This window comes from Cyanistes caeruleus, chromosome 4 (assembly GCF_971803275.1).
Source record: "Cyanistes caeruleus chromosome 4, bCyaCae1.hap1.1, whole genome shotgun sequence".
In the NCBI taxonomy this organism is placed as follows: Eukaryota; Metazoa; Chordata; class Aves; order Passeriformes; family Paridae; genus Cyanistes; species Cyanistes caeruleus.
The window spans coordinates 33988702-34015903 of NC_141704.1; the positions used below are offsets into that span (position 1 = coordinate 33988702).

Below are 27202 nucleotides of genomic sequence, written 5' to 3' on the forward strand. Positions count from 1 at the left end.
CACTGCACACCGACTCATACTGTAGCCACTCTTACTCAACACTGCCGGAGGAAGCAGCTCAGCTCTTAACTGCATATGAAAAATGCCCACACAGAAGAGTCAAGAACAGCGGGTGAGCCATAAACTCACACCCCAGCTTAGTGCATGCCAACTTCCTTGCATCAACGAGCCTAAGTGCCCAGTGGTTTCACACTGAAAGCAAGGTTTCCTTCTGGAGAGGTAGACCCTGAATGTGAGCCATTTTAAAGTTTTAGACCTTGGGTAGAAGATCTGCAGCCCAAGGGCTGGGCACAGACCACAAGTTTGTTCCGCATAGGCTGGAACCACCTGACTTCACACATCACTGTTGGGTAACGTGAAGCTATGGACTGATGTGTGGCTGCCCAAAAGCCCAGCTTGGTTCTCAACAAGGGAAAGGCTCTCCACCTTTTCCACCAAGAGTTGGTCTTCCAGCTGTGGGAGGATAGGGAATAAAACACTAACCTATATAACACCACCTTCAGCTTTGTCCATTTGCAGCCAAAACTCTGAATATAAAAATTCACAGCTCAGATGAGGATGACAGATTTATTTCAGTAGGCCAGCAACTTAGACACAGACAAAACTTTTTCCATTTCTTTTTGCCATCAGCTCTACAAGCAGATCTGCTTCTATCCAGACAACAGTGATTACATCCAGACAAATCCCAGGCTTTTCCTTTTACTTGCCTTCCTTTGACAATGGTCACCCACCAAAACCAGTTCAAGAGCTACAAACACGGAAATAAGGAATTGAGTTACTACAGCTAACAAGTTACCTTTTGCCAGCTGACTCACAGAAACACTGAATCAACCAACCTCCTGATAGTTTAGGCAAACATTTTACTACTTAGTGCAATGAAGAACGCAGTCAAGCTACTATAGCCCAGATGATAATTTATAATCTTACTGTGGTAAATAAACTAGCTGGCGATCGTCTGTTCAAATGTTTTGCTCTGCCAGTATCACACTGAGTCAAATCTTTTGATTCCACCAAATGCCACAAGCCAAGTGCATTCCTGCAGTACAACTGCAACACAGTTTGCAGTGAAGATGCAAAAAAACCCCTACATTTTTTTCCTTCTAAACCCCTTCTCAAGACAATTATCCTAATGAAAAATGCTACATTGAAGCTGTTCATCTCCACAGGCCAATTCAACACAAAAATATGTAAATGTATCTTTAAATAAGCACAAAAATCATCCTTTTTTCCTCATTCTTCCTGAGTATTGGGCACTGAACCTAGAATCTGAGGAGTCTAGGTTTAGTTCCCAGTTTTAATGCAGACTTTCTGCACCATCTCAAACTGTGCACAACACAGCTCTTTATGAAGTTATAAAATGGGGACGGTACTGCTTTTGACACAAAGCAAGGTGAAATACATGCACCAGTGCTTCTATTTTGTAAAAAGCTCTATACAAATGACAAGGGTTGCATAAATAACTAAATATAAATATACACATCAGATTCACATCTGCCCCAGAACTCTGACTCTGTACGGTAGTCTACAGAGAAGGGTATTACCCTGATGCTTTCCCATCTAAAGCAAACAAATACCTGTGAGAGAACAGACAGCACTTCATCTGCAGATGAATTTTACCTGCTTTCAATCCTAGTTCAGAGCCAGAACATGCTGGGAGCAAACAAAATCCATTACAAGACAACAATTTATGACAAATGAGATCAATACATGGACTGAGGACCATTGAACAGGTTCCCCCATACACAGCAAGATGACAGAAACTACCATCACCCTTACAAACTCTTGCAGAGGTCAGTTGGGTGACACAGAAACTTACTTGTTCTCCCACTGCTAGTGGCACTCTGCTCCGTGTCAACACACATCCTCCACACTGGCAGAGGAAGTTCTTACTGGCATTGTCTGAACTGTATCATTACAGTGCAATGACTGTCAAACCCTGTCTCATCAGCACAGAGTTCTCCTTATCAGAGAAGGGATGCACAATAGGGAAAGAGAATTACGTACACACAAGCAGTGTTTCTCCGATGCTCAGCATAAAAATCTAATCAAAATTGTACCAGAATGGTGATGTGAAAAGCACCCTGCCAAGTCAGTAATAAATATAAAATTCATATCTTACATTTCCACAATGTATCACCTCTCATTCCGCAGTACTTTACGCATTGTTGGGACTCAGATGAATCCCCAAATCAGAACAGATTTGTATTGGAATCTAACATTTTTTTGGCTTCACATTCATTCAAATTACAGCCCTAAGCGAAAGCAGGATAACAGGCACTTAAAATGGCCCCTTGAATGCGGCAGCAGCCATTTTAAATGGGGCCCAACTCCTTCCAGCCGCCAGACTGATTCCCTGAAGATCATCCCCCACCCACCTCTCACTCCTGAGCCCTGCATGAGGTCCTGTTTCCCCTCACATCCACTCTGTGGCAGAGGAAAGACAAAGTGGTTACTTCAGGGTGCATAAACCGTGGTTTCTCCCCAGTAGGCCCAACTGAGAATATCCTAAATCCAAACACAAACCATCTAATTTTGGAGATTGCAGCCACCAAAACCTGAGCAAGTCTCAGATTTAAAGACAATATAAACCCCTGTCTTTTTGATTTTCACCCTTCCCAAGCAATACCACTGCACAGGTATTACACACAGCATCTGCAGAGATCAAGAACTCCGCAGGAGTTGAGCAATCAGCAATAGTAACAGCTTTTCCTTTTCTGAAGATCTTGTGAACTGGGAGAAAAGTAGAGATGGCAAGGAGTGAAAAGTCATAGTCCACCTCCCTGTGGCTCATTATCTTAACACCCATCACTAAATTCCTCCTGACAGATGCATTTGCCAACTAATCTGATGGGAACACTGAGCAGTGCCATTCTTTCTTGTCCTATCAATATGGCTATATGACAAAACTGCACTGATTTTTTGGCCCAAAGTTTCACATTCTGAAAGACATCTGCATAAAAGACAGAAGGTGTTAGAAACCATGAAGAGCACTGCAAGTGTTAATAGCGGTAGGTAACTTAAGACAGAAATACTGATTGTAGTCCTTCAAGCATACCATATATAATCACTGCATGTCCAAGTAGAAAAAGCATCTTCTAAACGCTCAGCTAAGACTAAGGTGTCTAAACAAAGACCAGGTTTTCATGACTGTTCAAAAGCCTTGAGCAGTAGGTGTTCAGTTGTAAATTCTGACATTGCCTCTAACAAGCCACAGATGATCTCAAGCCCCTCTGCCTCATCACTAGTGGTAGCACAGCTAACTCAAGACGGCAGCAGTTCACTGCCTTGTAAGGTTTCCCTTAAAGTTTTGGAGATCTTCATATTTTTCATACTCATATCTATTCACTTCTTGGGGCACTGTGTACACAACAAGTTGGAAGAAAAAAACCCCTTGGAAGCCATAATATGAATGGCATAAAGTGGTCCCCTCAAAGCAGGAAAAAGGAGTTAGTAATACTTGGAGATGCTTCCAAAAAGAATTACATTATAAAGGTAGGAGTCTTCTGTAGCTCCAAGTACATTTATCTGTATCTACACTGATGAAATCAGGACAGTTATTTCACCTCTGGCAGCAGAAACACAGCTACAGCAAAGGCAGGAATTGGCTCCTGACATTAAAAAACACCCCAAACCCTTCCACAATGTCATTTAGCTTTACAACGAAACGATAAACTATGCATCATTTGTCTTCCTTTTTCTAGTATAGATAAGGCCCTAGAACAGCATCACCTAAACTGTGGTCCAGAGGTTACTGCTGGCCTGTGAAGCATAATAGACAGTCAGTGCAGTGCCCTATCTGCAGACAACACCCTGCAAGCCACAGCAGCCAGTAAAACTGCCTGTCCATTGCCCCGTGTCATTTTTCTCCTTATAAACTCTGCATGTTTTTATGCTTGCATGACAGATAAGCATTTACATCTACATATAAACCATTGTCCAGAGTGCATCTGTTTTGACCAAGGGGAAGAGACAGTATGAGACCCTTCCTGAGAGAACCAGCCATCACACCTGAATCATCAGCGTTTGGTACTCAGAGCCATTGCAGTGACACAGGCTCAGGAGATGCAGGATGCAGTTTCCTGGAGAAGACTGTTGTGACAGCTACTTCTGTGTACAGGTGGGCACTGCTGGAGGCAAATAGCTGCACTTGCTGCATGTACTTACAGTATTATTAGTAGTCTCTAGAGCAGACAAGCCTCAAATTATTTTGGTTGCGACCATACCAGAAAGCCAGTATTTAGCTGTGGGCTAAACCTGCTCAAAAAATACCCCTGACAAAACAGAAGATTGCAGAAGAGCAACAAGTGCATTATCAAGAATCAGAAGTAATTTACAAACACAAAAACTAAATAGGAGATCTCACTAAACAATGACCAATGAGCTAGGAACTGAACTGTCTACAAACCTCTGAGAGGCACAAACTAAAAAGAGGATCCTTCAGTGCCACCTGAGTATTCAACACAACCTCACCGTTGCTGCATGGGGAGAAGAGGACAGACCTTAACAAGAGACATATGGTCTTGTCTTCTCAGGAAAACATTGGAAATGCAGTCACTCAGGACAGGTAAAACTAAATTGAATGCAAACACCAGAAAACACATGGAAGGAAGTATCAGATCTACTGGATTTTGGTCATGCGTGGAGCTAGGTAATCAGATCAGTGCGGTGGGGGGTTTGCTGTTGCTGGCTAAAGGATATTCAATTCCACAGCTAAACTGTGACTTACTCTTCACAGCCACCTCGCTCGTGTCTAACCAGGCTCCAGTGGGGGTCGGTCCCTGTCACACAGGACTGTGACGCTCCTACAGTGTCACACTGACTACTGTGACTGCACCTACAGTGCAGTGAAAGAGGTTTTAGGCAGAACCTCCATTCTTGACTCTGCCAGGATTATCAAATAACTGCTGAATCAGACTGGTTGTTTGTTTTACTTATGATTTATTTACTTCAACAAGTAATTAATATTTTAAGTAGAAAAGGTCTTTGTTAAAGATTCACCACATTCACCCCTTCAATTAATGTTTTAAACGTCCACGTTCATGGATTCATTTACACCTCCCACTTGTCCTTCAATGCCAGAAAAGATCAGAGTTTACATTCCTGGCATCTCAAAAATAAAAGGGAAAGGGAAAATAAAACCAAATCCTCCAGAACACAGCAAAATCAAAACCTACATCAACCAAATCACCAAAAAAAAACCCCAAACCAAACCAAACCAGCCAAACCGAAACCAAACCTAAACCTACCGGGTCTTCCATCCATCTCCAGAAAGAAGAAATGGTGTCCGAGCTGTTTAGAAATATCTCACCTCCCACATGCAATACAGCACCTGTAAGATGAGTTAGAGGAGTAGCTTGGGCAACTGGGGCATCACCAGCCACTGGAAGAGAAGACCTGAGCCCCTCAACCTGGACATGGGGCTGAAAAGTCTCACACTGTGGCTCTGCACCCCAGTGTGGCCAATGCAGAGAGGCGTGGGGTGGGGTGGGGGGATCTGGCACCCCTCAGTACCTGCAAGAGGGCCCAAATACTTCTGCTGTGCCCGCAGTGAAGTCCATGTACCCTGGTGATGGGCAGGTACCACCGGAGTGGCTGGGATATTTGCATATGTTAATTGCAATGTCAAGGTGTTTGTGCCTGCCGCACTCACTTCTTCAGGGGGAAGCAGCAACGACAGGATTTGGATCTACCTGTGCCGTGCTGGTGACGTCACAAGCAGCTATTTCCAGCCCTGTTGCCATGGAAACCACCAGGCCTCAGCACCAGTTAGCAGTTCAATATATAATTTACTTATTCTTTTTCACCTAAGTGATTAGGACTCAAAATACAGAAGCATTTCACACACCCTCAAATCATCTGATTGTTTCATAGGAATTTCTCAAAGGTGAAAACCAGCCTGAAATAGTGAGCTGGGCACTCTCCAGGGGGGAAAAACCCAAGCGAACAAAAGCCTAAACAAAATTTTAAAAAATCCACCCTTTCCCTGCTTCTTCCCCTGCTGTCCCAACTTTCAAGGGAAACGTTGTGGCTCCTGGGAGATTTCACAGTGCTGTCACCATCTGAAGGAGATGAGCCAACAGTGAAGGAGGAGATAAAAGCTTAGCACAGGAGCTGCCACATCTGGCAGCGCCTTTGGTCCGTCCTGCCCAGGACACCAGAGTCCCCTGTGTCCTCCAATGCCACTGACAGGGCACAGCGCCTGCCTCATTCTGTGCCAGTGGTGACGGGCAGCACCAGCATACTCAGCAAGTCTCCCGTGGCTCCCGTGAGTGCATTAAGGAACAAGTCTCTCCTCCTTATTAATGTTAGCAGGAGTGCTTAGGGGTGCTGCTAAGCAATGCAACACCTACCAGAGCCCTGGGGAAGGCAGCTGCTCCATCTCCACCCCTTCTTACAATTCAGGATTGCAGTGGTTGCCCATATTTTCCACAACTTTCTTAACTAGTGCTGCGGTCAGAGGTGAGGTGATTTCTCTGCTTTTCCACTGCCTAATTAGTCACTGCAGAAGCTTATTCGAGACCCAAGGTTACACTTTAGCATACTGCTTTCATTGAGAGAAAATAGAAATATTTTTACAGGGAGAATTTTCATGTGATCCATCTGCCTTCAGGTAGTTTCAAAGTATCAGTCTTAATGTTTCTTATTGTGCTTCATTATATTTTAAACCAGTGTTTTTTAAAATGGGAAGTTTTAACCATTAATTTTGAGAACCAGCTGCTTTATGGCTGAATCACACAGTCTGGCAGAACAATAGGAACAGCAGCTCTCCCCAGCCCCCTCGTTTCAACCCAGCATGGGCTATCCCACTCTTATTTCCTGAAACAAGTCATCACAAACCATCCCTGCTCATCCCTTCTCCTCACCTGTCCTTCCTCACACACAGACTTGACAGCAGGGAAAAGGGGACAACCAGCACCGAGAACAACCAAACAAGGCCACAGGAGTTATTGGGCACAGTTCTAAATCAGGTACATTACTCTCTAAACATTAAAGACAGGAAGACAAAAAACCCACAGGCAACAAACTTTCTGTAGCTACTTTTTGTTAATGTTTTAAATGCTTTACATGTTAGGACTTGTTCTCTACAACACAGGACAGTAATTTGAAAGCTAGCAGGACAAATTGGCAGGGGACTATGCCAAGCCATTAACACAACAGTTTGAGGAACTATTTTCTAGGGAAAGGAGGGTGCTATCAGACACCATTATGACCTCGAAGAACAAACTTTAGAGATCTTCCTACTCCAAATTATTTAATGTGATAATCTAAAGTGTTCAGATGCTTTAAAAAAAAAAAAAAAGGAAGCCTCATTTTGCCCTAAGTTTAGAAAGATAAGGGTAATGGCTCAAAAGTACAAATCTACAAAGCTAAGTGAATTGAACAAACCCTTTTCCTTATTCCATCCTTTTGCTTTCTTCCAACTCCTTGACTTAACCCACCTTTCTACAAATCACTTTCATTTGCGCTCCACTTCCTTTCCTCCTTTGATCTGCATCTCCTTTCCCCTCACTTTCTGAATAATTCTTTCCATTCTTGCAGCTCAACAGTAGCCTCCTGCCAGTACCTCTCAGTATAAACTTCCCCCTTTTTTTTTCTGTCACTAGTCCCTTTCTGCCCCTTCATGCTCTTTATCCTAATTCTGCTAGGTAGCAGGTGTGTCCCCTCTTCTCTAATGTTAAGATTCTCCTACCAATATCAACTATATTAAACAAGCAGGAGCTACCCCAATTTCAAAGATAATGCAAGTAAAAGATAAATTTACAAGTGACTGAGCAAAGGTCACATGGCAAGTCAGTAGTATCATATGGAATAAAATGCAGAGTCAGGCTGATCTGTACATGGGCCACCTCGTAGTCTGAAGTGGATCACAGCACTGACCAATTGAAAGAGATTTATCTCAAGTCTAAACCAGAAACAGCCACTGAAAAAAAAAAAATGTTGTTTGGCTGTACATTGAAACTGTGATTAAAAAGATGATTAACTGTTTCTATTTTTGAAAAAAAAACAACAAAACACCAAAAAAAAAACCCCACCTCAACCCAAACAACAAAGCATGTCTTTAAAACCCTTTTGCTACAGTAACTCATTTCACACAGGGAACAAGGCAAGAAAAACATGTTGCAGTGAGTTTAGCAATGGGAAAATGACTGATACTTCAGACTGAGCTGACGGCTGACTTAAGAGTCATCACTAGGGCTAACATCTTCCTTTTTCCCCACAGCCTCAGTGGTCTGGCATGTCTCAAAACTTGAAGGAAAAAAAAAAAAACCAACCCTGCTGATTTCATAGAAAAGTAGCCAAAGAGCCTGTTTGGAGGATGAAGTCAACTACATATGGTTCTATTTATTTGTTTGTTTTGGGGTGGGGAGAGGGAGTCAGTGGCAAATTCTCAGCCCTAACAACCAGCTCACAATAAAAGCTTACGAAGTCAAGAGTTCCTCAAGGAAAAGAAACACTCTTAAAGTTTGTGTTTATTACATAAATGCCAACATATTTGCAAGATTCCAAAACTCGGGCAGCATCCAGCTTGAATGATTAAAGAGTATTTCTCCCTGAGGATTTGAATCCAGCCCAGATAAACTGTAATCCAAAACTGCCTTTGGATAGCAGGTCAATACAATTTACACAAAACCCCCTCTCTGTATACAGAGGTGATACAAAACAGGTACACCAGGCAGGTCATGTCCTAATGCACACTTAGACCTCTGCACCACAAACCAAATCCAGCTGCATTTAAATGCATGACCAAAGCTTTCTGCATTTTCTTTTAGTGGGGGGGGAAGAAAAAATATCTCCCTTAGAAACAAAATTACCCCTTCTCTGCGCTTTATGAGTGGGAATTGACGTAGAAAAAGGCAGGAAATGAGATAAGGTTACTTTTTTCCTCATTTTCTGTATTATGACCACAATGCATACATACATTTCTACATTTAAGAATATAACCACATACTCATATATAGCTGCATCTCATGCAAGCACTGGTCACTTGGGAAAACTTAGAAATTCAAGAATTCTGTGACTCTGACTCTACAACCATTACCAGCTGGGAGCTAACATACATTTCTTTTTTTGTTCCTCCTAAAGCTTTGAATTATAATTTGCTCATTAGCCTAATAAATATCTCATCCTTGTGTGGCCCATAACAGCAGAAAGAGCAGTTATTACAGCAGTTCCTCACTGCAGCAGGGGAAGCTTGTCCGACCTCAGCATCCCTCAGCACCTTAGGCAAACATGGATCCAGCATAGCCACAATCCTCATGGAGCTTTCCTGCTAACTCAGACACAGGAAAGCAAGAGGTGTGACCCTTCTCTCTCCGGAGTGCACAGCGATTTTTCTCCAGTTGCAAGAGAAAAACCCCATCCCCAGGGGTTTTCTCCATCTGCTGTGGGTAAGAGAAAATTAACAGTCTGTGGCACAGGGGCAATATGTGCTGTAAAAAAGGTTCACTAGCTCAAGTGCCTTGGTTGTGCTGAACATTTCAGTTGTGACCAACATAATTTCCTGTCATTCCACTTTTCCCAAGTTGCCTCTACATCTGTCCTGAATCTATGTGAAACTCCTGTTTATACTTGGTAAGAAAACTAAGACATACTAACAGTTAACAGATTTTTTTTTATTTATTTCTAAAAAGCTTCACAATTAATATAAAAATGACCCCAAAATAATGAGTCTGGTTTGGGGATTTTTTTAATTGATTTTTTTTTTTGTTTTGTTTTTCTTTTCTCCCCCCCCCCCTTTTTTTTTTTGTTGGTTTGGTTTTTTATTTGTTTTTTTGTTTTAGGTTTTGGGGTTTTTTTTAAGAAAAGAAAGCTGAGATTGTGATTTTGATTCTGTTGAAAACTCCCCTGGCCCATTCCCAAAACATATGCCTGATGAGCAGAATGATGACTCTCCCAAATGTACTAAATGGGGCAATTTTGGGACTTCTTCCAAAATCTCTTTCCATCTGTCCATCTTCTGCCCAGCAATTCACCATCTCCCCCAAATCTCTAACTCCACCGCATTCTTCAGCCATAGCATTGACATTTATCTCTGTTCCACATTAACCCAGTCACATCCCATCTCTGAGCAACACCTTTGCCCTTCCTGAAGTTGTTTCCTTTCACAGACACGACACCAATTAAGTTCTCCCGTTTACCATTCCCAAAGCCAGGTGTTTCTGGGGCAGAACCCACTGCTGGCAAAAGGAAGAGGGATAATTCTATATCACATATCTTTGTTTTCTGCTGCAAAAACAGGCATCAATCCAAAAAGCAGATGCACCAAGTTCTGCCTCTTCTACACCAGCTCACACGAGCTCCAATAGTTGACCTGTCCCGTTTGTCTTTGGGATTCCTTTATAAGCAAGGCTGAACCCTCTAGCACCATTATCTGACTTAATCCAGCCCTGCTGAAGTCCCATCGCTTGCCTGCACAAAACACGGAAAGAACTAGCGCTGATCTTAGACCCCATAGTACCAATGGTCCCTGTACACAAGTGAATTAAGTACTAATATTGCAGATGCCCAGAAGAGGTGCCAGAAAGACTCTTCTGCCTGCGGCAGGTGAGAGACCCGCAATTTTCCGGGGAATCGGGCTTTTTCCTTTATCCTTCTGATTTACAGCGCGATCAATAGGTTTCTGCCCATTGCTGCCACCCCCTTTAGTTTCAGAATTGATGGGCGGCAGCGCTCCAGTGCTATTGTGTTACAGACAAACTGCGAAATGCCACCGAGGCTGAGTCACGCACAGTCAGCACAGCACGACGGGCCGGCAGGGTTGGAAGGCTCTGCACGGACCTGGCCGAGCCAAGGCATCCCGTCCCCGCCTGTCAGCAGCCCTTGCCAATGCCATTTCTTGCCCCGCAGAGGTTTTGACAGCACAAATTATTCTTAGGTCTCTCTCCCTCTCGCACATGTATACACAAACACGCGTTCCGTCGGATCACTTCTCAGCCCGCGATAGCCTTATCACACCCTCATAAAGCTGGGAAGTACTATTAAATGGGGATAACAGGAGAGGGCAACGGCAGGAAGCAGACGAGCTAGCTAAATGAGCTGAAAACAAGTTGTCAGATAACACGTCAAGACAATCCAAGTCCTTACTTCTGCTGAGGGGGGCAAAGAAGCCCCTCCTGCCTCTTTTCCCTCAGCACATTTCCCTGACTAGATCTGGCTGAAAAACGTCGTCTGTACTTGGCTAGTTCACCACAGCATACTTGCAGCAGTAACAAGGAATGTGGGAGACAACTGGGTCCGTTCCATTTGGTAACTGTGCTGATCTCTATCTACGTCAGCCTATCACAAAGCCATGCCCTTAAGAACAACCTGACACCTGCAACCCAAATGCCACTATCGCTCCATCTCCGGGCCGTAGGTTTCAACTCCAAATGGTGAACGGCATCGAGTAAGTGCAAGCCTTTCATTCGGGTCCTTCCATCTGCTTCCCTTCCCCCTGCTCAGTCGGAAGGGGTTCAAACCTAATTCCTGCCTTCCTCATCAGACGCCCACAGCCAGAGTTTACAAAGGGAAGCCCTCCAGCACATCCTCTTCTGGAGGTGCAGAGAAGCTAAACAACGTCATCAGCAGAGGCAGGCTTGGGTTTCAAGTGCAGCAAGTCGAGTCCTCATGCAGCACGTTCCCTCCAGTGGGATGGCCTATCTTCTCCCCTTTCCCTGAACAACACGTGTTCTAAACGAGGCTGCAGCCACAGCACTGCCAGGACCACTTAATACAAACCTGCAGCTAGAGAAACAACTATTTAGTGCACCATATCAACAAGTACCTGGTTCATAACTTGATGCCCAATCCTGCCCTTTCAACTTCCAACATCTTTTGAAGGCATTTTCCAGGAACAACTTAGAGTAAAACAGCTTCCAAAGCCAAACAGACTTAAGAATGCCTTAATTACACTGCAGCAGGTGACACACCTTTTCAAAGCTTTAAGGAAACAAAACACAAACCAAAACAAGCTTCTCCTCCCACTCCTCGCAGAATGATATGAAGGCACAGCAGGATCCTGGCTGCTGGTGAGAAAGCCAGTTTCCAAAGCCATTTCCCCACCTGCCATCTCCGGGTGTGAGTGAGAAGCAGGATCTATTTCATAAAAGACAGCCATGAAAAAACCTCTCTGCCCCACTGCACTATCCCATCAGGAGTAAAGGCTTTGCTCTAGCTCAGAGGACAGCCTTCGTGCTGGCAGGCTAGGGGATATTCTGGGCAGCTGGACAACACCACATTCCTTTCCCTGTGAAACTTGTATGAAATGCTGAGTCTTAAGACAGACACTTACTAGTGTTTAAACTAACACTTTCCAAAAGAGAGAAAAACCCCACATTTAATCAATAGTCCCAACTGGCTCAAGTGCTCGTATCTATAATGCAGGGAGAAGAGAAATGCTAAGAGGCGCAAAGACAGGGAAAAGGGAGTATTTTCAGATTAAATGAGACATGAGAAATGACAAAATGGTCAGCAAGTGCCTTCCAAAGTCACACAGCTGTACAGGAGCTTTTTGTACCAGAGAAGTGATTTTATAGCAAGCCAGAAAATAAACTGCTGTCTCCAAAGGAGCGCAAGGTATGGCATGTGAAGAGAAAGTAAAGGGAAGCTCAAGCTGCTCGAGCAGCTGTAATGCTTTGACTGGAACCAGCAGATGATAAGCTATAAAACACATTAGCTGGATGGATGGGGTAAGTATGAACAGAGGAATCCAGTGCCTGCAGTTCTGGCAGGAGGCTTCCTGGATACTTGGACATGGAGGACAAGTGAAATTTCTTAGATGCAGGCACCACCCAGGAGGAGGTCCTGCCAAATTGCAGTCTCTGCAGCCACAGGACAGAAGCACATGGAGTTCCTTTGACAGTCCAGAAGACAGACTGGCCAGTATCTTAATTCAATTAGACTTTTGCAAAGATAACAAAAATATCCACAGTGGTATCAGACACAAAATCAGTTATAAACTAGCGCAGAGCCTTACATTTTGAAATGTATGAAAGCCAACTGACAGATATAAAGAAGCAGCTTCTCTCTTAGGGTCATTGCTGCAAATTATCCACACTGGAATAGTTCTTCACTTTCCAAGAACACCTGGTGTCAGCTCTGGCATCATAGGCAGCTCCAGTGCCCAAGACAGGGTATCAGACCGAATGGGTCAGTGGGTCCAACAGTGGGGCAGTGTTTCTGGCACTTTACCATGGGCATAAAGCAAACCATGCAGCAACACATGAACCGTGACACCCCACACACTGATGATCCAGCAAGATGCCACCACAGTAAGAGGCTTAGAAGAACCACTGACAGTAAACATGGTCTACCCAGCCAACACCTCACTCAATTTCATCCGTCATTCATGTTTATCTTGTGTAACCAAAATAACAAAAAATCCAGTTCTGTGGTATTTGACATTGAAGCTTGTGCTACCCCACTGCATCAGCCTGCAACCTAGGTCTCAGTTGCAGAAGAGTCCTGTGAGAAACAGGAATAACCTGAAAATATCGGGCAAATAGATGCCCCTCCCCAGTAAGGATTAAAGATCGAGAGTTCTCTGGGGCAGAAATGTGGCTTACAACAAAAACTCAAGGGAGGGGACGAAGAAGGAGGATTGAAATATAAGGCTACGTTTAACATATAGTTCTTCTAGGGAAAGATGTTTCTGCTGTGCAAAACCCAGCATGGCCCATCTTTACCTGAATGGCCCATCCATGGGGTCTGATCAACTTAAAGTGCCACGTTTCACTGCTGAGGGACAGGCCAGATAGGCAAAGGCAAATGAAACAGAGGGCCTCTGTGAAGTCTCTGTGACCTCCCCTCTCCCAGGGCACAAGCTGGAAGCCATTGCTCCTAAAAGTAATAAAAAATTGAGATGTTTGGAGGGGGGGAAGATCAGATTCTATATTTGAGATTCTGGGAGCTGAAAGGGAATAAAAAGCTGGTTGAAGCCTAGCTCTGCTAAAAAACCCTATGTGCAGACATAGAAACAATGCTCATTTTACATTAGAAACCAGGAAACGAGGTGGAAGGAGAATGCAAGATAGCACTGTGTTTCTGCATTAGGGTTTTTAAGTACACTGCAGGATTTCTGTCTCAGAGTACTCATTGAGTTACATCAGACTGTAATGGCCTGTTGATTTTGAGAGATTATGGCAGTGCTGCTGATGCAGGGGGAGAGGAGATGGAAGGAGGGAGATGTGATGCATCAGCCAGCGTGCACACACATTTCAGATGATTACCCCTACACTCCTGTGTGGATTCACAGCAGGACCAGGACCAGGAGTGGACCGTGCACGGGACCCTGTTAGCAACCGGTGCAGACACAGCAGGCGGGTTTTTGCCCCTCTGGGGCAGCAGATGCCAAAAGCAACATTTCTGCAGGGGAGTCCCATCCAGGGCTGGCAGGACCAGAGCCACATAGCGTGGCATGGCAAGCATAATGGAGAAGATGAATCTCATGTTCAAGGTGTGCAACGTGTTCCTGAGATGGATTCAATCTCACTCTGCCAGGCTGACAACTTTGCTTGCCTGCCTATTTCTCCTGTATTTCACAGAAAGATGGTATCCTTTCCTTTTCCTTTCTTTGCTCCCGGGCACAAGCAATCAAGAACAAAGGATGAAAGAAAAATGCAGGGGGGGATGGGGGGGGAGTGAGGCGGGGGAGGGACATTTGAGAGTTAGGGAGCAATCTTTAGCAGAGAGAAGATAATTCAAAAAAAAAAAAAAAAGCAAAAAGGAGATGCAGAGGCTTGGAAAAAAAACACAATATGCAAATGAGGCAGAACAAAAATCAGAGCTGGGAAAAAAAATAAAATCACACTAAAACAACCCATGTCTCCATAAGCTCTCCATCTCTCAGACAAGGGGATGCCATTGGGGTGAGGGGTTCCCAAATCCTTCTACTGCTCTCCACCTCCAGCAGACACCCGTGGCTCACTGCAGGCAGGCAATCTACCCTCTAGGGCATAGCAAAGGAAAGGAAGAGGGAAGAGTAAAGCAATTCTGGAGCAGTGAAAATCCTTGTTTTCTCTCTGAGGTAGGGAGCTGTGGGGCAAACAGAACCAGCCAGGTGCTTCTAACACGATGTCTATCAAACAATCTGATTTCAGGCTTCACTGGAGGAGTCCCTCAGCAGCTGCTTTAATCAACTGCAGCACTTTTCCCCCACAGCAGGCTGCATTCCCCTTGTGCCTCCTCCACTCTTCCACCAGGACAGAGGTCCCACAGGAGCAAAGACCTCCACCTCAGCTGGCAGCAGGATGCCTCACAGACTGAGCTACCTCAAGCCATACCACAAGCTAAGGAGGATCAGGCTTGAACTGGAGCTTTCCAAAGGGCATCCAGCTGCACAAGGAAAAGCAGGATTTGCTCCTGCAGATAACATACTATTCTTGATGCAGAGCCCTCACACTGCTCAGAAGTGGGCATCAGCAGAGGTGGTTTTTTCCCTCCAGACCATGGAATAAATAACTCATCCATCAGCTTGTTCATTAGCGACACTGTGGCTGGTGGTGTGTTACGACACACCATAGTGCAGTTACCCTTCTACTCATCATCATTTATTTCTTCTCTTCCATGGTATGGCAAAACATCAGTGCGTGCTCCTCAGCTAGGAACAGTGAGAGCCATAAAAGGGAACTAGGAAGCAACAGGATTACTGGCATTTATACAAAATCTAGGGCTCACTGCCCTGAAATACCTCTTTTTAGTACCAGGAGTGCCCTCCTTTCATGTAAACAGCAGCTCCTCTGCTCCAGCTTTCTGTTCTCCTTCCTGTCCACACTTCTATTTGAACCATTGTTTGTCCACTTCTGCCTGTGAACACCTGAAGCTAGGGACTACAGGCTATGGGTTGGTCCTAACAAAATATTTTTTAAAAACTCTATCAATATCAGAAACATGGTATTACTTTTACTTATTACCAAAAAGGATCACCTAGTAAATGCTAACTGCCTAGAAGTACAAGTCAGAGTTGTGTTGCAAAGGCTAGTTAAAAAGCAATTTCAAGAAGCTGACAAATTCCACACCAAATATGTCTAAGCTCCGGTGGCATGTGTGAAAGCAAAAGCTAAGCCTTGCACCATATTTTATGAAAGACTGTGGATATCAAGGTAAAGCAAACACTGGAAGCTTTGCTGGTATTGAGGGCAGCCAGATGTCTAAGGGGGAAAACAGCAAGAGAACAAAACCACAGCATTGAGAGAACAGGGAGAGAAGTAAGTTTTAGCAGAGATTTCTGCCATGCAGATTGGTAACTCCAATCACCTGCAAAGGTCACTAGCACCTCCAGAAACAAGAGTGGCTGCAGGCACTGGCTGTATTTCCCAGGAGCTCCCTTGCTCCCAAGTGTGACTTCCCCACCACAGAAACCCACAGGGAGGCAGAGTGAGAAGATGTATGATGTCTCAGTTCACATCTTAGCCAGGTCTGTGTCCCCATCAGTAAGAACTGCCACCACAACTGACACTAATTGGTTCTCTTGTCATGCTGCAAAGGTGACACAGACCACATGGGCACAGACAGGAGGCCTCCCTTTCCCTGGTCCCCTCAGGTCACTGCTAGGTACCCTGGCAGAACAGTGTGTTTGCATAGCTGGTGTTGCCACGATGTGTGATGCCTGCTCGGTGAATAAAGAGCATCACTATCTGGAGCTGTTGAGCCTGCGTCACTCACTGCAAGAAGCGGGGGGGGGAAGACAACTACCAGCTTAAACCAGATTTTACTGGTAGGAGCATCACCAGAATCCAGGCTCTCAGGGACTTTACAAGGGATCCTGAAACATCACCAGCTGCAGTTGCAGCCTCCATATCCTCTGTCAGCCTGGAAAAAACAACAATTAGCACATGTGTGCATTAGTGCATGCATGTGTTTGCATGAGCCTGCGGTGCAAACATACACAATAAACAGTACGAGGAAGAAAGAGATTGTTGTTTGAAGCTCAAAGAAGCTATTTGTAAAAATCTGTGTGCAGCTGAGAATAAAAAAAGGCAAAGATTACTTTCATCTTTCTGTGAGGCAGAGGGGGCAGGGAATTAAGCATACACACCCCCCAAGCAATGCCCAGGAAGAATTATGCTGCTCGTGATAAATGCACTTTTCTGGTTCTGTGAAAAATCTGACATAATGAAAGTACCTTGAATGCAATTACTGGCACTTGTTTAGCATGGCAGGGCATTGCACTGCCACTGGGCTCGCTCCTCTCTGCTCCCAATTAGCATGCCAAGTACTCCAGCCACACACATGGGCTCACAGGTCAGGGATTGGTGCGGAGGAGCAGCAAACAGCTACCTGCCCACCAATGAGGGAGCGAGCGATGTGCTGGAAAGCTCCAGCTTCCTTCATTTTACATCCTCCATCCCTATCACACTCTTTTCCTCCACTCCTCCAGGGTCTCTGGAGGCAGTGATAAAAACCGCAAGCTCTCCCCTCCTCTCTCAGCTGGTCTCATTCACGGCTCATGGCAGACCCGGTTTCCTCTGGGGACTCACTAATGAAGACGGCCAACGTTAATCTCTTTCCCCCTCCCTGACGGGTCGATTTATAGTTCCACGGAGAGTCCTGGATTGCAGCCAGAGGGCTTGACACATTCTTCTTGTTCCAAGACGAAAGGGGAGGGGGGGAAAGAGACACACACACACTGAAGACACACACACACACACACACACATTTGTGATTTGGATTCAGCTGGAAGATGCAGCTGGAAAACCTGTTTACCTGTTCCGAAACGGCAGCTGAAGGGAACAGTAGCCAACAGTGTCTTTGTATATAGGTGTACACTCCAAACATCTTTGTGTTTCCATAGCGCCTCTTCCAGCCCAAAGACCCCAAACCACAGGGATCACTCCCTCATCACCAGGATGAAATAAAGCATCAGTTGTGTGCCAGCAGCATTACCCGTGAGTCATTAGGAGAGGAAGCAAATGATAACTTCTCCAGGATAAACGGTGGGGGGTGGGGGAAAGGGGAAATTTTAGACAGGCAGAAAGTAATGAACTGGAATTTGGCCAGGACACTGAGGTTACTGTCCCCTCATCTAGTGAGAAATGCAGTGGGATCTTTAACAATCGATTGATCAAGACCTCGGCTCTACCTCTCATCCGTAAGAGTTTCCAGTACTCCTTGCAGCTTCTTCAAGAGCAATGCTGGTGCATGGGCCCAGCTGTGGCTGAGAGAGAAATGTACCCCACTCTGGTACCTCCACCTGCTTTTCTACAGCACTGCAAGGCACTGCCTGTACTGCAACTCCTCAGACCTGTCACTCCCACAGCTGCACCTTCAAATGAACCAGAGAGAAGGAGAGACTTGGGTATTTTTTTACGAGTGAGCTATGAGGGAGCATCCCCTCCTTTCCCCATGTGGCAGTCTCTGGCGTGGCCTTGTCGGAACCCCTAACTCGGTGCTATTTGTTCAGCCCAGCTCCCCGTGCACACAGCGGACTGGCCCGCGCTGACAGCACCGCTCTGCTAATAGGGTCAGTCAGTGAGCTACTGCTGCAGAGCCGCAGGGGAGCACAAAACACTGGCTTTATTCCTGTAAGACCTATACATTACATCCTCACCCCCGCCCCCTCAGGAACCAAGTGGTGGATTTAAAAGGAGCACTGTCAACTCATTTAGGCCCATTATTTTGCACTAGAAGAAATGGCCTTTACAGAGCTCTGTGGAAGCACACTCTCATTCCATCTTTAAGTAATCTTGAAGGTTTCAATTGCAGGGCTGTAAACCACAATGCAAAAAAGCACAGACAAATAGATCGGATCAGATATGAGACTGCCCAGACACAGAGTTCCCCTTGCCAAGCTGACTGCAGAGCAAAAATAGAAACGAACACTGCACATAATTATAGTATTTTACATTTCCACTGCACTTTCCATCCTGAATGATCCCCAAACGCACACACATGTGCATGGGTGTGCATACAGAGAGGCAGGACACTGGGAAAATTCACTTACTTGTGAAAAAAACCAAGACATTGTAGCCCAGTGGTAACAGCTTGTACTGAACTAAAGCCTTCATTAACACAAACACACACACACAAGCTCATAGAAAATCATTATAATGTGAAACTAGACTAAGCCAAGCCACAGCAATCTGCAGATCAGCAGCTCCAGCACTACTGCTGCTGCTCAGCGTTTCCCCCAAAACAGAAGATTAGAAACTGATCTTTTATTAGCTCTCGCCCTCTTGTTTCCCAGAGAAGCCCAAGGTGCCAATTCCACTTTGCTACCGCAGGGCAGGGGCAGCTCTGCAGCTGTCAATCCACAGTCTTCCCTTCTCCTGCTGTCGAGTGCTTTGCAGTCTGTAAGCAGGCACATCCCCCAGCCCTGTGGGCTGCAACAGCCCCATTTTGCAGACAGCAGAGCATCTGAACAGGAGAACCAGAGCCAGGGACAGTGCCCAAACCACACTGCTCCTCTTGCCCTCCTGACAAAAGAGCCCATACCAGGAACAAAGGCCTGCTCTCTACTTTGTGCCACCCAAGATGCTCTAAGCAAGGATGAAAAGAGCCAGGAAAGAACACTGGAAGATAGATAAGCAGAAGCAGAGACCTGACACTCTAGCAGAAACCTTCAATGTTCTCAGGAGGCTAAGAGGCAGGGGAGAGAAGAACAGGCACTAGCTCACACCTCAGCCTGGGATGCTGGGTCACTCCTCCTTCCTGTGGCAAGTCAGTCTCATCTTCCACATATTAAATATCTCACAGTAGTTTTAAACTCCCATCTGAGCACACAGGCATTTCAATGCTGGTATCTGGCCAAGCACATGAAGAATGGGGGTAGGAAGTTCAAGAGGAGACAAAGAAGGAAGCAGCTCTGAAGCACTATAAAAATGAACTAATAGGTCAGAAGCAGGGAAGGAAACAGTCTGAGGTTATGAAATGATATAACAGCTGGCTTGAGAAAGCTGGGTTGGTTTTTTTTTAGTGAAAAACAGGAATCGCACCAACAAAACAACGTAACCAAGTGTAGTACACAACTACCCATTCAGGGAAGAGCCTTAGCCCTGACTAGCATGAGGCAAATATCTGCCTTTGATACCCCTCAGAAGAATCTGTTCACTCAGCAACATGCTGCAGTAATGTCTAAAACTCAGTGAATGACTGGCCCATGCCCCTCTTGGCAGATAGTCTGGGGAAGAAAGATATTTTGTCAAGGACGCTGCAACAACACCCTCCCCTATACTTAAGGAAGGAGTCGTGGGATTGCCATCATCCAGAGAGGACTCCAGGTTTTAATAAGGTCGCATCTGAAAGAGCCCCACCTAATAAGCTGCATGGAAGTCAATTTATTGACCTCAGCACGTGAAGCTGTGGTTGCAGGGTGTGTAGGTAATTCATACCTGATGCTCAAGGCCATGCCCTCTGGCTAAAAATGGGAGAAGGTGATTTCTTAAATTTAATTTAATTTAATTTAGCAATCCTGTGCTTTGTTCAGGAATGCAAGGAAAGAGCCTGGTTAAAACAGGATTTTTATTTTGACAATGTCACTTTAACAACAAATAGCTGGCTGCTCAGTTCCCTTAGCAGGAGACAGCAGGTGCTCAGCTGGCTGATTTAGCAGCAGCCACAACTGCCACCACGAGCTGCTGGGTGCAGTTCACAGGCTGCAATTCCCAATTCCCCTGACGCAGATTCCCAAGGAGGGGGAAGGGCTAAGGAAACGAGAGGAAAGGCAAGGGGGTGAGCTTGGGGTGAAGTGTTACTGAATTACTGAACAAACCTCACTGCCACTTCCCTGGGACATCCTCACTGGGCTGAGGGGCACCTACGTCAGCTGCCTTCCCCCAGCCTTGTGTGCTCACCTTCCTGCGTAAGGGAATTAAACTCCTTTCACCCCTCCTTCCCCCTCAGGAAATAACATGCCCACTTTTTACATGCATGCAAGATCAGCAAGATACTCTTGTGATCTTCTGAGACCTTCCCCAATGGCCTCATTTCATGGCAGCCAGTGTCCCCAGTAAACAACTAGAAAGCAGGAAGACCATGTCGTACAGCCTTGTGCCTACAGAAAATCAGGGCTATGGAAATGCATCTTAGAAGAGGGTACGTGTCTTTGTTCAGAAGACAAGTGTCTGCTAGGGAGGGCAGAAGCCCTTAACATTATGGTACAGCTAGAGGCCTGTGGCAGAGATAGGTAGAGATAACCTTACAATAATCTTTAAAATTAAAAATAAACATGTGCATGTGACTTTGTGATTTGGTTTTTGTTGCAGTTTGACAATTGTATTTTTTTAAAACATACAGCATAAAAATGTCAAGCATAAAAATTCTGGCCATTTCCTTTACCTCACCAATCTTGCCCATCCAGCAATGAAAGGTTTTTCTAGACTGAAAGACTATGAGAATCAGTGGGCCAAGAAAATTATATCTCCTGAAGAGTAAGAAACTGAAAGCTGTGTTATTAAAAGGGAATGGGATTTTACTCAGTTCTCAACAAATTCTGGATGGTTCTCACTTGATTTTGCTACTGTCTATACCAAGACTTGTATTTATTGAATTGTTTGAAGCTTCAGAAAGGCAAAATTCTCTTACCTACAATTAAAGTATTAGAGCTCACAGAGACATCCATTATACCTCAACAACAGTTCTCTAAGGCCTCAAAAAAATTAAAACACAGAGCACACATTACTCTTTATTGCAGCCTTAGATGTATCAGGCTTGATGACAGTACCATTTTTTAAATCCATTGTGATGGGGTGAATAGGGCAGATAAACTGGTACAAGCCTAGTTTAGAACAAACATTCCCTTTGGGTCATCTGTAAAACTAATCTAGACCAAACACTAGAAAGCACACTCAAGGAGAGAAACAAAATCCTTCCATTTTTTTTTTATAAGCATATTATCAGTGGAAGAGGTTTGAGTAAAAATAATAATATATAAATGTATTAGCTGACTGTTATTGCCTACTCAAGCAAAGTAGGACTTCAACAACCCAGAATTTACAGGGCTGGGAGCCTGGTGGATCCCTGGTTTTTATTTTGTGCCAATTCGCATTCACTCATGCTCCTGGGTAAGTGATGATGCCGTCAGCAACTTCAGCCCAGCCAGCTCCAGTCCAGCCACTGGAAAAGTGGGTTAAGAAAGCAGTGGACAGTCATCAAAAACTAGGTCTTGCCTACAGAGGGGCACACAGGAGAGACAAGCTGAAGCACTTTAAGTGGGTGGGTAAAATGACATAAAACACCCAAATGGACAGATTTATACAGAATGCAAATGTATCCCTGATTTGCCTGGTTCACTACTAAACCTATTTTTACTAAATCAGCTGAAAGTTAATTTCAATATAAATAAGGGTATGGTCAGATCAGCCAAGCAATTGGGTCAGGGCAGACTAACAAGTTGTTGTCCTTTCAGACAGATATCAGTAACTCACCATATGTGCTTCCAGTCTTCTGTAACACAAAGAAACTTACAGTATCCTCAGAGAAATCTCCCACAAACTGTTTTTATAAGACTTAAAAATCAGAGGGGCCAGTTTGGCTGGGAGTCAGCAATCTGGTACATTGGCAGGGGCAGACTACAAAGGATATCCCAAGAGTTGCCAGTCTAGCACTGTTTTTTGGCTCCAAAACTAAATAGACATCAAATTCTTAATTTTCCCTCAAAAATACAGCTTTGACCCTGTAGGGATGCTGCCTCGGGAACACCCAGAGAAGTTGCCACCAAGAAGAGACATATCTGCTGTGGGACATTTTCCAGCCACTCAGAAACAAGAAGCCAGCGGAGGGCTGTTGCCAATTCACACGCGCTACTCCAGGACTGGGCAGTGACTCAAGAAAATTACTTCCTGACATCCTCCCAGCAGTGACCCCAGCCATGCACCTGCCTCAAGAGATGCTAGCATGCCTTTATGGCTTTGGCAAGAGATGCCTCACATGCATTGGCTTCCTTACTTGGAGGAGGGCTCACCAAAGCACCTGGGTTCAACACTGGATGGACAGATCTCCTAAAAGTGGACATTGAGAGATGAGCTTGTCACTGAATACAGGGGAAACATAGAGCTGGCACACTAGCTGTTTCTTGAGGAACAACAAGTTAATAACAGCAGGGAAAACCCTAGGTTGGTGTCTACCCAATTTTCAGTCCTTCCTGCCCTAGGGTTACATCAGCCTTGACTGACATTTTGTAAGAATGAGAACAAAAGGGCAGAGAGATATCACTGCTCCCCCAACCCTCCTGCACCAGGAGTCAGCTGGGTGTGGACTCAACCCATTGTACCTGACCATACCAGAACCCTTCCAGCCAATCTGCCAACGTGTCACAATTCTCTCCTGGCAGCTCCATCTAATCAGCACACACCAAGTGCCAGGGCTCCTCACTGTTTGCTCTCTCCCCCTCTCACCAGGGCTATGCAGCATTAATGTTTCACCGGCAGCTCTCGCTCTCCTCACAGCCCCATCAAGCACAACTCTGCTCTGACCTACTGCCCCAGGCCCCTGGCTCCTGACCCCCAGAACCCACAGCAGCCCCAGCCTGGCTGCCCCTCAATCCCGGCAGTGCTCTGCATGCCTTTGGAACAGGAAAGCAGTAAAACCCCTCATCGCCCCGGGCAGCCGGCTCAGACCACCAGCCTCATCCTGCCTGCAGCTTAACTGGCATATTAAGGCTGGAAGGGGAAAATGCCCAGCACCAGCCCTGCATCCCTGCCAGCCCCCTCCCTTCCCCAGCTTGCTACCACAGCATAAACCCTTTTGTTTCTCAAAAATGTTTCTCTGCAGAAATACAGCAATTATTTCAGAAAAATCTCTCCCCTCACCACTGGTAGAAATACCATAGTCTGAGACAGTAGCTCTCTTGATGATTGCAGACAGTGGAATATTCCAGAAAAAAAGGAAGATTTGGGGAGGGGGAGGGGAGGAGGTATCTGGGATCCAATCTTTCTCTCTCTGCCAATCCCTTCCATCTCTAGGAGATTTTCATTTTTATCAACAGGATTTCTGTGAAATTTTCACTCAATCCTCCCTCTCTCCCATTTCAACTCCCAGCTAAGCTCAAGGGTGCACAAGAATAACGTGCTGCCACCCTTTTCTCTCAGGCTGGACAAATAAGTCCTCAGCTAGCCACATGGAAGCCATTAAAAATATATTAACATACCCAGCAGGGTCTGTCACTTTTTCTCTTCCTCCTCCCCCCCCCCCCCCCCCCCTTCTTAAACACAGAGAAGGAAGAAATCTTGCCACAGTAACAAGAGGTTTTCATCAAGTCTCATTACCTCAAGCACAGCCGTGCACCACAGCCCCCACAGAGAACAGCCTTCAGTTCCTGCTGTCATTAAAGGAATGAAGATCTTAAACAAAAATTAGACCCTGGACAGCATGAAGTTGGGAGCACATCAACGGATCAGGCAGGGAAGGGTACGAGAAAGCCAAGGGGAAGAGCAGGAGCAGAGCCACCAGACAGGGCTCCACTCAAGCAGCTCGGGAGGGATGGAGCAGGTTAAATGTGTCCCACAGAGAAGGGCGGAGGAAAGCATTTTCAACGTTTCGAGCCAGCATCAAGGTATGCTGTATTTCCCACACTTAGTGACACAGCAACATCCTGGAACATTAATAAGGCTCAGGGTGAAACCAGACCAGCAATCATGATAAAAAAGCACAGAGCTTTGTCTCAGTCTGTGATGTTCCATGAAAGGATGATTTTGCACGCTTCGACACACGTCGATTTTTACTCCAGGGGGTCCTCATCCCTTCCAAACAGTATCGTGTCCCATGCATCCTGGAGCGGCTGCACAGCACATCTTAACCTGCAGCAGCTGCTCTAAGCCTGAAGCAGGTGGCTCCTGGTGTTTAATAGCTCAAGAGGAGGGTCTGAAGGGCGGAGGCAGCAACTCCACATTTAAACAAGGGATTTCTATTACCAGGGGGTTGTTAGTCAAAGGGCTATCAAGTCAAAGTGCTCTTAAACTGTAGTTTTTCAAGTATTTCTTTGAGCAAATCTCTGGGTTAAGCAGCTTTCCTCTTCACCTTGGCTAGTTTAATCCAGATCAATTCCCTGATCCAGTTCAATGGGCAGCAGCACGTTCAGCTGCACTGGCACAGCTGAACAAGTAGCTCAGAAGCAGCAGCAGGAACTGCTAAAAACAACCCTCACAAAACGACACCCTCGGATTCAACAGGCATGACACCTAGTCCCAGGGGAGCAAGACACTGCATGCAAACTCCATGAAAACAAAGGGAAGAAGGATACTTCATACACGATTAACAGGGAAGAGATGAGCTGAGTCAAAGAGGATGCAAACTAACCAAAATTCTGGTGACTGGGTGGCTGTGTCTTATGCACCTCTAGACAAGACAGAAGTTCTATTTCTCCCACGGGAATGGAGAAAAGCAAAAAGCTCTCCCTTTTGAAGTGGGCAGTACAGTCAGGAAAGGAAGAGCTTGCAGAAGAACCAACAATGGCAAAGCACCAATGAAAGGTGGATAAAGACCTCTGAGGATCAAGGAGGATAGGAACCCACAGCTGGTGAGGAGTAAGAACTGTGTGGGAATACCAGAGAAATAACTCACTGTCAGAGCAGTGAGGAGCAGAAGGGAGCCAGGATGTGAACTGCAGAACACAGAGACAGGATGAGGACATAGAGGGTCCACATTGGGCACAGAGGAAGGGATCAGGAGACATGGTAAGAAAGCTACTTCACATTTCTGGTGTCACAACCATTCTGGTTTAATGGGTCTTCGTCCAAACAGTTCATACACCCCCTAGTTCTGGAGTAATTACATCCATTCCTTAAGAAGACATCACATTACAAGGTCTACAAAAATTATAGAAGCAGATAGGAGAGTACTTGGCTGTACTAGAAACCGACTAGAAAACAGTGTCAATTTCACCATGTAAGTCAAAGATACATTTGCCTCTACAGCACTGAAATGTGCCCTACTCGATTCACCTTGGGAAAGGAATGCAAGAAAGTGAGGAGAGGTTCAGCAACAAAGACAGCTGAAAAGTATGAAATGTTTTCATGAAATCCACATGTGCAAAACAACAGCCATGTGCTGCGGAGGAAAGTCTTCTAGTGCCTCTATCCTATACTGCATACCAGGGCTGTGACACTGGGTGCATGCTGTTCTCCCCACGAAACCTGTCTGTCTGCTCACAGCCAGCCACCACAACCTGGTCTAACTGCCACCAGCCTTGGAAGAGTCACTCCTTGAGGAGCTAGCAAGGCAGACTCCTCATCCACACCTGCCAAATTGGATACACTGCATATAGAGTATTGCTGAGCCTCATGGTTGGTATTTCCACAGCCTCACAGACGAACAGCTTGGCTGGGTTGCTCTTCCTTGCTGCTTCAACATAGACAGCACAAACTCTGTCATGTAAAAGAAATCAAAAGCCCTGGTTTAAACTGATTGCAGGAATATACTGGAGTCTTATGCACACTTTTGAATTTGACAGCAATATAATTAGGTCATGGGATAGCTGTACTGTAACAGATTCCTTGGACTTGGCTCTATCCAAAGTAGAGACACACATGAATGCTGCTTCAGTGTGTATTTCCTTACTTGCCAGCAGTAAGGATTCTTGAAAACGGACTCAGATAACGAGTCCGTCTCGGATCACAAGTCAGGCCCTTGATGAGGGCTCCCAGATCTCAACTTCTGCAACAGCCTCCAACAGCAGCACTAAGGACAGTGGAGTCTGAGCAGAGGTACAGCTGCTTACAGCTGAAACAGGCCTACAATGAATGCCAGAGGAGAAGGAGGAGCAGGCTCTAGGCAGAATGCGCAAGGAAGGCACTGGTATTGATGCAGGCTAAGGTCATCCCAGGGACCAGCAGTCTGACAGCCATGATGAAAGCCCAATCAAGAAATGTTTCCTGACAGAAAAGTCTATTAGGCTTTGGAACAGGCTCCCATGGGAAGTGGAAGAATCCTCATCCCACTCCTCTGTAAGGAGTGATGGGACAGGCAGTAGGGAATCAAGCCCTAAGACTGGTGAGATTGCCTGATAGGAACAGTCTCATAAGATGCCTCAGGAGTAACACAAACTTAAGAAATTTCCTCTGCCCCTCCTGCAAAACATCTCCTCCCAGTTCTGCCGACACTGCTGCTTGCAAGACAGCACCATGGACTAAATCGCTAAATCATGGACAAAGTAGCCTGGGTCATTTCATGTGTTTGGAGGAATGGGGCTTCTAACCCACAGCAGGTAACCAATGTATGTTACAGCACAGTCCTGCCAATGGCTGCATCCCCAAAATCAATGGGATGATGGTGGCACAGGACAGGAATGAGA

At 45.5% G+C, this 27202-nt stretch overlaps 1 protein-coding gene and 1 long non-coding RNA gene across 7 annotated transcripts in view; one reads left to right on the top strand and one right to left on the bottom strand.

Moving 5' to 3' along the window:
* The window catches only part of TCF20 (transcription factor 20), a 130222-nt gene that overhangs the window by 86966 nt on the left and 16054 nt on the right, over nucleotides 1–27202 (bottom strand). The window contains exons 1-3 of one of the 5 annotated variants that reach the window (XM_086887515.1): nucleotides 5512–5700; nucleotides 5247–5329; nucleotides 4727–4834 (exon numbers count right to left, since the gene is read on the bottom strand). The exons of 3 other annotated variants lie outside the window; for them this stretch is intronic. The gene's annotated coding sequence lies outside the window, so the exon portion shown is untranslated. Of the gene's footprint in view, nucleotides 1–4726; nucleotides 4835–5246; nucleotides 5330–5511; nucleotides 5701–27202 lie in introns of those variants that run through there. One more of the 5 variants, XM_086887523.1, reaches the window with a different exon arrangement.
* Nucleotides 5764–8459, top strand: LOC111934326 (uncharacterized). Of its 2 annotated transcripts, XR_002867158.2 has the most exons (5): nucleotides 5764–5884; nucleotides 6016–6265; nucleotides 6403–6459; nucleotides 6884–6968; nucleotides 8222–8459. It is a non-coding gene; the product is annotated as an uncharacterized LOC111934326 (long non-coding RNA). The 2 variants fall into 2 exon arrangements; XR_015286421.1 differs by lacking the exons at nucleotides 5764–5884; nucleotides 6016–6265 and having other exon boundaries at nucleotides 6276–6459; nucleotides 8222–8458.